Genomic DNA, 9,939 nt, shown 5'->3' with positions numbered 1-9,939 from the left:
CAATCCGTAGAGTGCCAGTTTTGCTGGTCCTGATACCGACACCCTCCTGAGTAGCCCCCACCTGGAGTTTCGAGTGGGAGCAAATTTACCTCCTGAATATTTTAGCTAAAAGGATGCCATCATCATTCAACCATCAAGTAGAGCTGCATGCCCTCGGGGAAATTACGGCTGTGGTTTCTCCTTGCTTTCAGGCGTTCGCAGTACCGGCACAGCAAGGCCGTTTAATTTAACGTTACAAGACGAGATGAGTCAGCCATCCAGACTGTCACCCTGCAGCTACTGAAAATGCTGCTGATTCTCTTCAGGAACCATACATTTGTATAGCCCCTCAACAGATACCCCTCTGATGTAGTTGCACCTACGTTATGGTTATCCGTACCGCTGATGCACGCAAGCCACCCCATCAACAGCATGATCCATGGTTCACGTGTAGGAACGCCATAATACGTAAGCATAAAACATGTTTCGTAATTCTGCAACAGACTGGCGTCAGCGCTATAGACCTATCATTATTTTCACCTGTCCTACGATCCTTCTTGAAAACTGGAGTGACTTGCGCTTTTTTTTGGGTCTCTAGGTACCCTTCGTTGTTCCAGTGATCTACACTATGTGATCAAAAGTGTCGGGACACCTGGCTGAAAATGACTAACAAGTTCATGGCACCCTCCATCGGTAATGCTGGAATTCAGTAGTGTGTTGGCCTTGATGACAGCTTCCACTCTCGCAGGCATACGTTAAACCAGGTGCTGGAAGATTTCTTGTGAATTGGCAGCCCGTTCTTCACGGAGTGCTGTAATAAGGAGAGGTATCGATGTCGGTCGGTGAGGCCTGGCACGAAGTCGGCGTTCCAAAATATCCCTAAGGTGTTTCATAGAATTCAGGGCAGGAGTCTCTGCAGGCCAGTCCATTACAGGGATGTTTTTGTCGTGTAACCACTCTGCCACAGGTCGTGCATTATGAACAGGTGCTCGATCGTGGTGAAAGATGCAATCGCCATCCCCGAAATGCTCTTCAACAGTGGGAAGCAAGGAGGTGCTTAAAACATCAATGTAGGCCTGTGCTGTGTTAGTACCACGCAAAACTACAAGGGGTGCAAGCCCCCACCATGAAAAATACGACCACGCCATAACGCCACCGCGTCCGAATTTTATTGTTGACACTACACACGCTGGCAGATGACGTTCACCGGTCATTCGCCATACTAACACCCTGCCATCGGTTCGCCACATTTTGTACCGTGATTCGTCACTCCACAGAACGTTTTTCCACTGTTCAATCGTCCAATGTTAACCCTCCTTACACCAAGCGAGGCGTCATTTGGCATTTACCGGCGTGATGAGCAGCCGCTCGACCATGAAATCCAAGTTTTCTAACCTACCGCCTAACTGTCACAGTACTTGCAGTGGATCCTGTTGCAGTTTGGAATTCTATGTGATCGTCTGGATAGATGTCTGCCTATTACACATTACGATCCTCTTCAACTGCCGGCGGTCTCTGTCAGTCAACATACGAGGTCGGCCTGTACGCTTTTGTGCTGTGCGTGCCCCTTCACGTTTCCACTTCACTATCACATCGGAAACAGTGGGCCTAGGGATGTTTAGGAGTGTGGAAATCTCACGTACAGACCTATGACACAAGTGACACCCAATCATCTGACCACGTTTGAAGTCCGTGAGTTCTGCGGAGCGCCCCATTCTGCTCTCTCACGATGTGTAATGACTACTGAGGTCGCTGATATGGAGTACCTGGCAGTAGGTAACAGCACAATGCACCTAATATGAAAAAGTATATTTTTGGGAGCGTCTGGATACTTTTGATCACATAGTGTACGATAGACTGCTGCTAGAGGGGGAACAAGTTCTTTCGCATAATCTCTTTAGAACCTTCCAGGTGTCTCATTTTATAAGCCTTTTGACTATTAAGCAAATATAGTTGCTTTTTTTCCGCGGTCATTTATTTCAATGCCTGCCATTTCGACGTACGTACGATGATTGAAAGAAGAGACCGTATTACGATCTTCCGCAGTGAAACAGTCTCGCAAACCCGAATTCAGCATTTTGCCTTTTCTCTGTCATCTTCCATTTTGGTGTCAATATCGTCACTGAGTGACTGAATAGATGATTTCTAACCACGTACTGATTTTACATATGACCAAAATTTCTTGCTGTTTGCAGCCAAACCGGATGGCAAAATCTAGGTTCCGTCGTGCCTTAAATTTGTGGTAAAGCATCTTCGTTTACGTAGCATTTTTCTAACACGGCCATTAAACCACGGAGTTTCTTTCCATCCCTTAAAGCCTAGTTCGAAAAGTACTTGCCTAAGACGTATCGAACGATGCTTTTCAATTTGATAGATTTGTGCTCTACGATTTCTTCCTCAGCTCTGAATATGTGATGTTGACTATCCTGATAATCAACAATTTGTATCCTGCTACTTTTGTTCAGGGGGCAACGGCCTTGCCGCAGTGGATACACCGGTTCCCGTGAGATCACCGAAGTTAAGCGCTGTCGGGCGTGGCCGGCACTTGGATGGGTCACCATCCAGGCCGCCATGTGCTGTTGCCATTTTTCGGGGTGCACTCACCCTCGTAATGCCAATTGAGGAGGTACTCGACCGAATAGTAGCGGTTCCGGTCAAAGAAAACCATCATAACGACCGGGAGAGCGGTGTGCTGACCATACGCCCCTTCTATCCGTGTCCTCAACTGAGGATGACACGGCGGTCGGATGGTCCCGATGGGCCACTTGTGGCCTGAAGACGGAGTGCTTTTACTTTTGTTAAGCAATAATACTATCCTACCTTTCTTAACAGTTCACTGTAGTCAATAATGCTGTCACAACTAATGAAACTGTAAACTATAAAAGCTTTCTGCAAACAATTCACTTAATCATCCAGGTTCAAAATTGGTTCAAATGGCTCTGAGCACTATGGGACTTAACTTCTTAAGTCATCAGTCCCCTAGAACTTAGAACTACTTAAACCTAACTAACCTAAGGACATCACACACAACCATGCCCGAGGCAAGATTCGAACCTGCGACCGTAGCGATTGTGCGGTTCCGGACTGAAGCGCCTAGAACCGCTGGGCCACAGCGGCCGGCAATCATCCAGGAATATCCAGGTCCACTCCCCTGTATCTCATAGTCCTAATATGTAAAGAGGCGTGAAACGGTCAGTGTAGCGATGTCTCAAAGCCAAAAAGACCTGAGACATTATCGACATGCGACATAAGCAATGTTCAAAGCAACGTGATATAGAGGTAGACTAATTCACAATTCTACAGAACCAACAGTGAGATATCCAACAGCCTTCCCGCAGTAGTAACACCTGTTGCCGTCAGATCATCGAAGTTAAGCACTGTTGGGCTGGGCTAGCACTTGGATGAGGGACTGTCGGGATCGGCCGAGCGCTGTTAGCAAGCGGGGTGCACGCAGCCCTTGTTCTTGCAGTAGTGATGTGATTCTCAAAGATCTTTACCGAACAGAATTGACGGAGGATATCGAAAATGTTCAAAGAAGGGCCGCTCGTTCTCGGTTATCGCGAACTAGGGCAGAGAATGATACGCGAAATGAAGTGGCAATCATTTAAACAAAGGCGTCTTTCGTTGCGGCGAGACCTTCCCACGAAATATTTTGTTGACTCCCACCTACGTAGTGAAAGACGAGTATCGTAATAAAACAAGTGAAATAGGAGCGTGTGAGGAAAATTTAAGAGTTCGGTTTTCCGGGTGCTATTCAAGAATGTACCAAGCACTTGAGTGTGAACTGCAGAGTAGTCATGTAGATTTAAATGTGGGACAAGTCAAAAATTGTGACATAACTTTCATTAACAAATGAATATCATAAATTTCATAAATATGTATATTCATACAGGGTGGAGAAAATTGTGTCACGAAATGTTAACCCTGGATAGCTGATGCCAGTAGGAATGAAAATTATTAGTGTTGTGTAGGTCGACAACGCACCATTTTTAAACGACATAAAATTGGCGCCACGTGCTCCGATTGGCCGCGGGATTGCCCTGTTGTCGGATGCTCTGGACAACGCATGGCCGCGAATGCTTTAGCTGCCAGAGATCGCGATGTATCCTAGGCGGCGCGCGCGCTCGGTGGTAGCGCGCCAGCCTCCCACTCTGGGAGCCTGGGGGCGAATCCGCCAGGGTCCCGACACATCCATTGTAGTTTCATGATAAGACGTAACGAGAACAAACGCATCAAAAGCTGTTAGTTCGCGTACAGAAAGTCTTTTACAAATTGTGTCGGCCCTTAAAGGGCCTTTTATGTAGCTAGGACATTGTTTACATAAAGCAGGTACTCTAACTGGCGACCGTCTGACGCGACACAAGCTTGCTAACGTCGACCAGTGTCATGTTTTTCAACTTCTAAGTCGGTTCCCTATAGTTAGACGACAGCAGCTGCCGTCCAGACAAAAATATAGCGATCGTCCGTTCATTTCGCTAAATAAAATCGTTTACTACGTTTATCATTAATTTTAGAACGAATTAAAGAATCAGAGTAAAAGTTGACGCTGCGCACTGTCCAGCCGACAAAGTACAAAAATTTTAAAGAAGTAAATTAAATATCGAGAAGATTAGCTACCAAAACCAAATTCATGTAGATCATCTCACAAAAAAATCCAAATAATCTATAAATAGGACAGGTATCGCAAGTTCGATGAGAGCATATCTGCATTAACAATTCTGTCCATTGGGTTCTTTTGTAAGTGTATTATTTTATGGGGATTACTGCCGGCAGCTGTGGCCGAGCGGTTCTAGACGCTTCAGTCTGGAACCGCACAACTGCTACGGTCGCAGGTTCGAATCCTACCTCGGGCATGGATGTGTGTGATGTCCTTCAGTTAGTTAGGTTTAAGTAGTTCTAAGTTCTAGGGGACTGATGACCTCAGATGTTAAGTCCCATAGTGCTCAGAGCCATTTGAACCATTTTTTTTTTTTTTTTTGGAGAGGGGGGGGGGATTACTACTAACAACAAGAGTCGTATCAGTATGTTATTTTTTTTGAAATTTGTGACCCTGATTTCCTTTTTAGCATTGATGTAAATTACGATTCAGTACAGTTATCGGATAACGTACTGCATTTCGGACACGCAGCAAGCCGAATTCTCACTCCTAGAGTCCACAATACAGATGTTCTGACGACACATTGGATGTGGAGGTTGGAAGGAATGAAGATGATGGTGTTCCATCAGTCGACGAGGGGTGGTGAGAGACAAGACTACAAATTTGTTATCAGAACGATGGAAACGGACTTATGGCGGAAAATATTCTGGCAGTCACCTCAACTGATTCAAAGGATTTATACACTCCTGGAAATGGAAAAAAGAACACATTGACACCGGTGTGTCAGACCCACCATACTTGCTCCGGACACTGCGAGAGGGCTGTACAAGCAATGATCACACGCACGGCACAGTGGACACACCAGGAACCGCGGTGTTGGCCGTCGAATGGCGCTAGCTGTGCAGCATTTGTGCACCGCCGCCGTCAGTGTCAGCCAGTTTGCCGTGGCATACGGAGCTCCATCGCAGTCTTTATCACTGGTAGCATGCCGCGACAGCGTGGACGTGAACCGTATGTGCAGTTGACGGACTTTGAGCGAGGGCGTATAGTGGGCATGCGGGACGCCGGGTGGACGTACCGCCGAATTGCTCAACACGTGGGGCGTGAGGTCTCCACAGTACATCGATGTTGTCGCCAGTGGTCGGCGGAAGGTGCACGTGCCCGTCGACCTGGGACCGGACCGCAGCGACGCACGGATGCACGCCAAGACCGTAGGATCCTACGCAGTGCCATAGGGGACAGCACCGCCACTTCCCAGCAAATTAGGGACACTGTTGCTCCTGGGGTATCGGCGAGGACCATTCGCAACCGTCTCCATGAAGCTGGGCTACGGTCCCGCACACCGTTAGGCCGTCTTCCGCTCACGCCCCAACATCGTGCAGCCCGCCTCCAGTGGTGTCGCGACAGGCGTGAATGGAGGGACGAATGGAGACGTGTCGTCTTCAGCGATGAGAGTCGCTTCTGCCTTGGTGCCAATGATGGTCGTATGCGTGTTTGGCGCCGTGCAGGTGAGCGCCACAATCAGGACTGCATACGACCGAGGCACACAGGGCCAACACCCGGCATCATGGTGTGGGGAGCGATCTCCTACACTGGCCGTACACCACTGGTGATCGTCGAGGGGACACTGAATAGTGCACGGTACATCCAAACCGTCATCGAACCCATCGTTCTACCATTCCTAGACCGGCAAGGGAACTTGCTGTTCCAACAGGACAATGCACGTCCGCATGTATCCCGTGCCACCCAACGTGCTCTAGAAGGTGTAAGTCAACTACCCTGGCCAGCAAGATCTCCGGATCTGTCCCCCATTGAGCATGTTTGGGACTGGATGAAGCGTCGTCTCACGCGGTCTGCACGTCCAGCACGAACGCTGGTCCAACTGAGGCGCCAGGTGGAAATGGCATGGCAAGCCGTTCCACAGGACTACATGCAGCATCTCCACGATCGTCTCCATGGGAGAATAGCAGCCTGCATTGCTGCGAAAGGTGGATATACACTGTACTAGTGCCGACATTGTGCATGCTCTGTTGCCTGTGTCTATGCGCATGTGGTTCTGTCAGCGTGATCATGTGATGTATCTGACCCCAGGAATGTGTCAATAAAGTTTCCCCTTCCTGGGACAATGAATTCACGGTGTTCTTATTTCAATTTCCAGGAGTGTAGCTAACTTTAATCAGGATGGTCGGGAGGGGATTTCAACCCTACTCCTCCCGAATCCGTGTGCAGTGTATTAACCAAGGCGTCTCGTCGATTGACATGAGAATTTCACTGTTTCCACCGCTGTTCTGCAGATTTTTTTGTGATGCGGACGATCTCATGCAAGGCGTTACTCACCAACCTGTAGATCTTAACGTTCTAAAATATATTTTATTTGCTATCAATCCTCTCATCCTGGTGAGTTGTTGTTGATCGGTCACTGGAGGAACTGTATTCTGTGTCGTCCAGTTACAACTATGCTCCTTTGATATATTGGGAAACACGTAAATAATATTTATATCCACGACATTGCACTAAACGACCAAATCCTGAAGAACTGCAAACTTAAATATTATTTTAAAAGTTAATTTTCTTTGAGAACTCTAATTACGTTGTGGTCACAATAAATAAAGTCAGTGTCATTCCTGACCTCCTTGAAAAATCTACACGTTTCACTAAAGGGACTGAGAGGACAAACCTTGCGTCGAAACTGCGACCATGGAAATCATAATAAATAATACTGTCGATGGTGAACATTACACCGTTAAATAATTCAACGAGACTGAAATCTGGAAACAAATGCAGTTGTGCAACTACAGTTGTACAAACCGATACGTTTTCTGGAAGATCTTTACATCTAGCATACGTGGACATGCACTAAGGCTGTTCTTTTCCAGGAGTGATTCTACTACGCACTGCCCAATATATGATTAATTTATGTTGCTGTGAACTTGTAAGGGACTTCCAGCACTGCTACATGTCAACCTGGTAACTTCTGGTCTATTAGAAGAAGGAAATCTTTTGATATATCCAAAGAAAATTTACGTTCTCGAAGGCCTTGTCATCCATTAGGTGGCAAACGTAAACAGCAAAGAATTTACAATCATCATGGGCAATCTACCAACAAATGGTAATATATTTTTTCTGGTAATTGTTTGGGACGCTGTTAATGGATATATTCATCTTTTAGATTGGTGTTTTAATTTTTGCTTAAGAACATTGTCTGATAACCATTGTTTATACCTATTGTTACCAGTGTGTTCTTATCGACAGTGCTCTTAAGAAGAAACTTCAAATCAAGCTATGATATTTTCTTTCAGTCCAGGAAGTTTGTGTGGCTCTATTACATATCCGCATCTCTATGTCTTCTAATTTTTTCTTTTCTTGTCTGAGCCCACCCTTCAGAACTATAGCTTAAAAAGCTCCAAATAAATGTCTTGATAGATTTATACGAGGGCAGTTCAATAAGTAATGCAACACATTTTTTGTATGAAACAGGGGTTGTTTTATTCAGCATTGAAATACACCAGGTTATTCCCCAATCTTTTAGCTACACAACACTATTTTTCAACGTAATCTCCATTCAATGCTACTGCCTTACGCCACCTTGAAATGAGGGCCTGTATGCCTGCACGGTACCATTCCACTGGTCGATGTCGGAGCCAACGTCGTACTGCATCAATAACTTCTTCATCATCCGCGTAGTGCCTCCCACGGATTGCGTCCTTCATTGGGCCAAACATATGGAAATCCGACGGTGCGAGATCGGGGCTGTAGGTTGCATGAGGAAGAACGGTCCACTGAAGTTTTGTGAGCTCCTCTCGGGTGCGAAGACTTGTGTGGGGTCTGGCGTTGTCATGAAGAAGGAGAAGTTCGTTCAGATTTTTGTGCCTACGAACACGCTGAAGTCGTTTCTTCAATTTCTGAAGAGTAACACAATACACTTCAGAGTTGATCGTTTGACCATGGGGAAGGACATCGAACAGAATAACCCCTTCAGCGTCCCAGAAGACTGTAACCATGACTTTACCGGCTGAGGGTATGGCTTTAAGCTTTTTCTTGGTAGGGGAGTGGGTGTGACGCCACTCCATTGATTGCCGTTTTGTTTCAGGTTCGAAGTGATGAACCCATGTTTCATCGCCTGTAACAATCTTTGACAAGAAATTGTCACCCTCAGCCACATGATGAGCAAGCAATTCCGCACAGATGGTTCTCCATTGCTCTTTATGGTGTTCGGTTAGACAACGAGGGACCCAGCGGGAACAAACCTTTGAATATCCCAACTGGTGAACAATTGTGACAGCACTACCAACAGAGATGTCAAGTTGAGCACTGAGTTGTTTGATGGTGATCCGTCGATCATCTCGAACGAGTGTGTTCGCACGCTCCGCCATTGCAGGAGTCACAGCTGTGCACGGCCGGCCCGCACGCGGGAGATCAGACAGTCTTGCTTGACCTTGCGGCGATGATGACACACGCTTTGCCCAACGACTCACCGTGCTTTTGTCCACTGCCAGATCACCGTAGACATTCTGCAAGCGCCTATGAATATCTGAGATGCCCTGGTTTTCCACCAAAAGAAACTCGATCACTGCACGTTGTTTGCAACGCACATCCGTTACAGACGCCATTTTAACAGCTCCGTACAGCGCTGCCACCTGTCGGAAGTCAATGAAACTATACGAGACGAAGCGGGAATGTTTGAAAATATTCCACAAAAAATTTCCGATTTTTTCAACCAAAATTGGCCGAGAAAAAAAATGTGTTGCATTACTTACTGAACTGCCCTCGTATCTTGTTTCTATATTAAGGGGATTATTTGTTAATAAATCACGCTTGTTTCTGATGGCTTGTTTAGTCACTGCAATTATTCTTTTAATATCGGTTATACTCGTACTTCTGTTTTCATCTGTTGTACTTCTCAAGTACCAAAATTTATTTATTTGCTTTAGTATTTCATTTCGTATCTTAACGTTTGACCTTGCCTGTCTGTTCGACTTACGTGTCACCATTATCTTAGTCTTATTTGTGTTTATTTTCAGTTTGTGGTTATCAAAATCGTCAAAAAAATATTTAACGTCTAGTTCACGTCCTTTTCAGAATCAACTAAGACTGCTGACTCAACAACAAACCGTATACTATTTTTTTGTTTACCATTAGATTTGATTGCTTTGAAGTTGCTTTTCATGGTTCTAAATTGCATTGGTCCATTTCTTAGTGGCATTAATATCTATTTTTGTACTCCAGTTTTTTCTCTTCAATCCGTTATGATTTTATTCCGTTTTCCAAACATTACCTTTCATCCGCTCTATCAAACGTCTTCTCTAGAGCAATAAATGCGACATATTTGTTCTGTTTATATCAATTTTTCTTTCAAAGATCAC

At 45.7% G+C, this 9,939-nt stretch overlaps 1 pseudogene; it reads left to right on the top strand.

Annotated features, from left to right (window-relative positions):
- The first annotated feature begins 2,446 nt into the window (after positions 1-2,446).
- On the top strand, positions 2,447-2,564 carry LOC124558873 (annotated as a pseudogene).
- The last annotated feature ends 7,375 nt before the right edge of the window (positions 2,565-9,939 follow it).

This window comes from Schistocerca americana, chromosome 1 (assembly GCF_021461395.2).
Source record: "Schistocerca americana isolate TAMUIC-IGC-003095 chromosome 1, iqSchAmer2.1, whole genome shotgun sequence".
In the NCBI taxonomy this organism is placed as follows: domain Eukaryota; kingdom Metazoa; phylum Arthropoda; class Insecta; order Orthoptera; family Acrididae; genus Schistocerca; species Schistocerca americana.
Note: the sequence above shows the minus strand (reverse complement) of the source record. Positions and strands in the feature narration are given on the sequence as shown.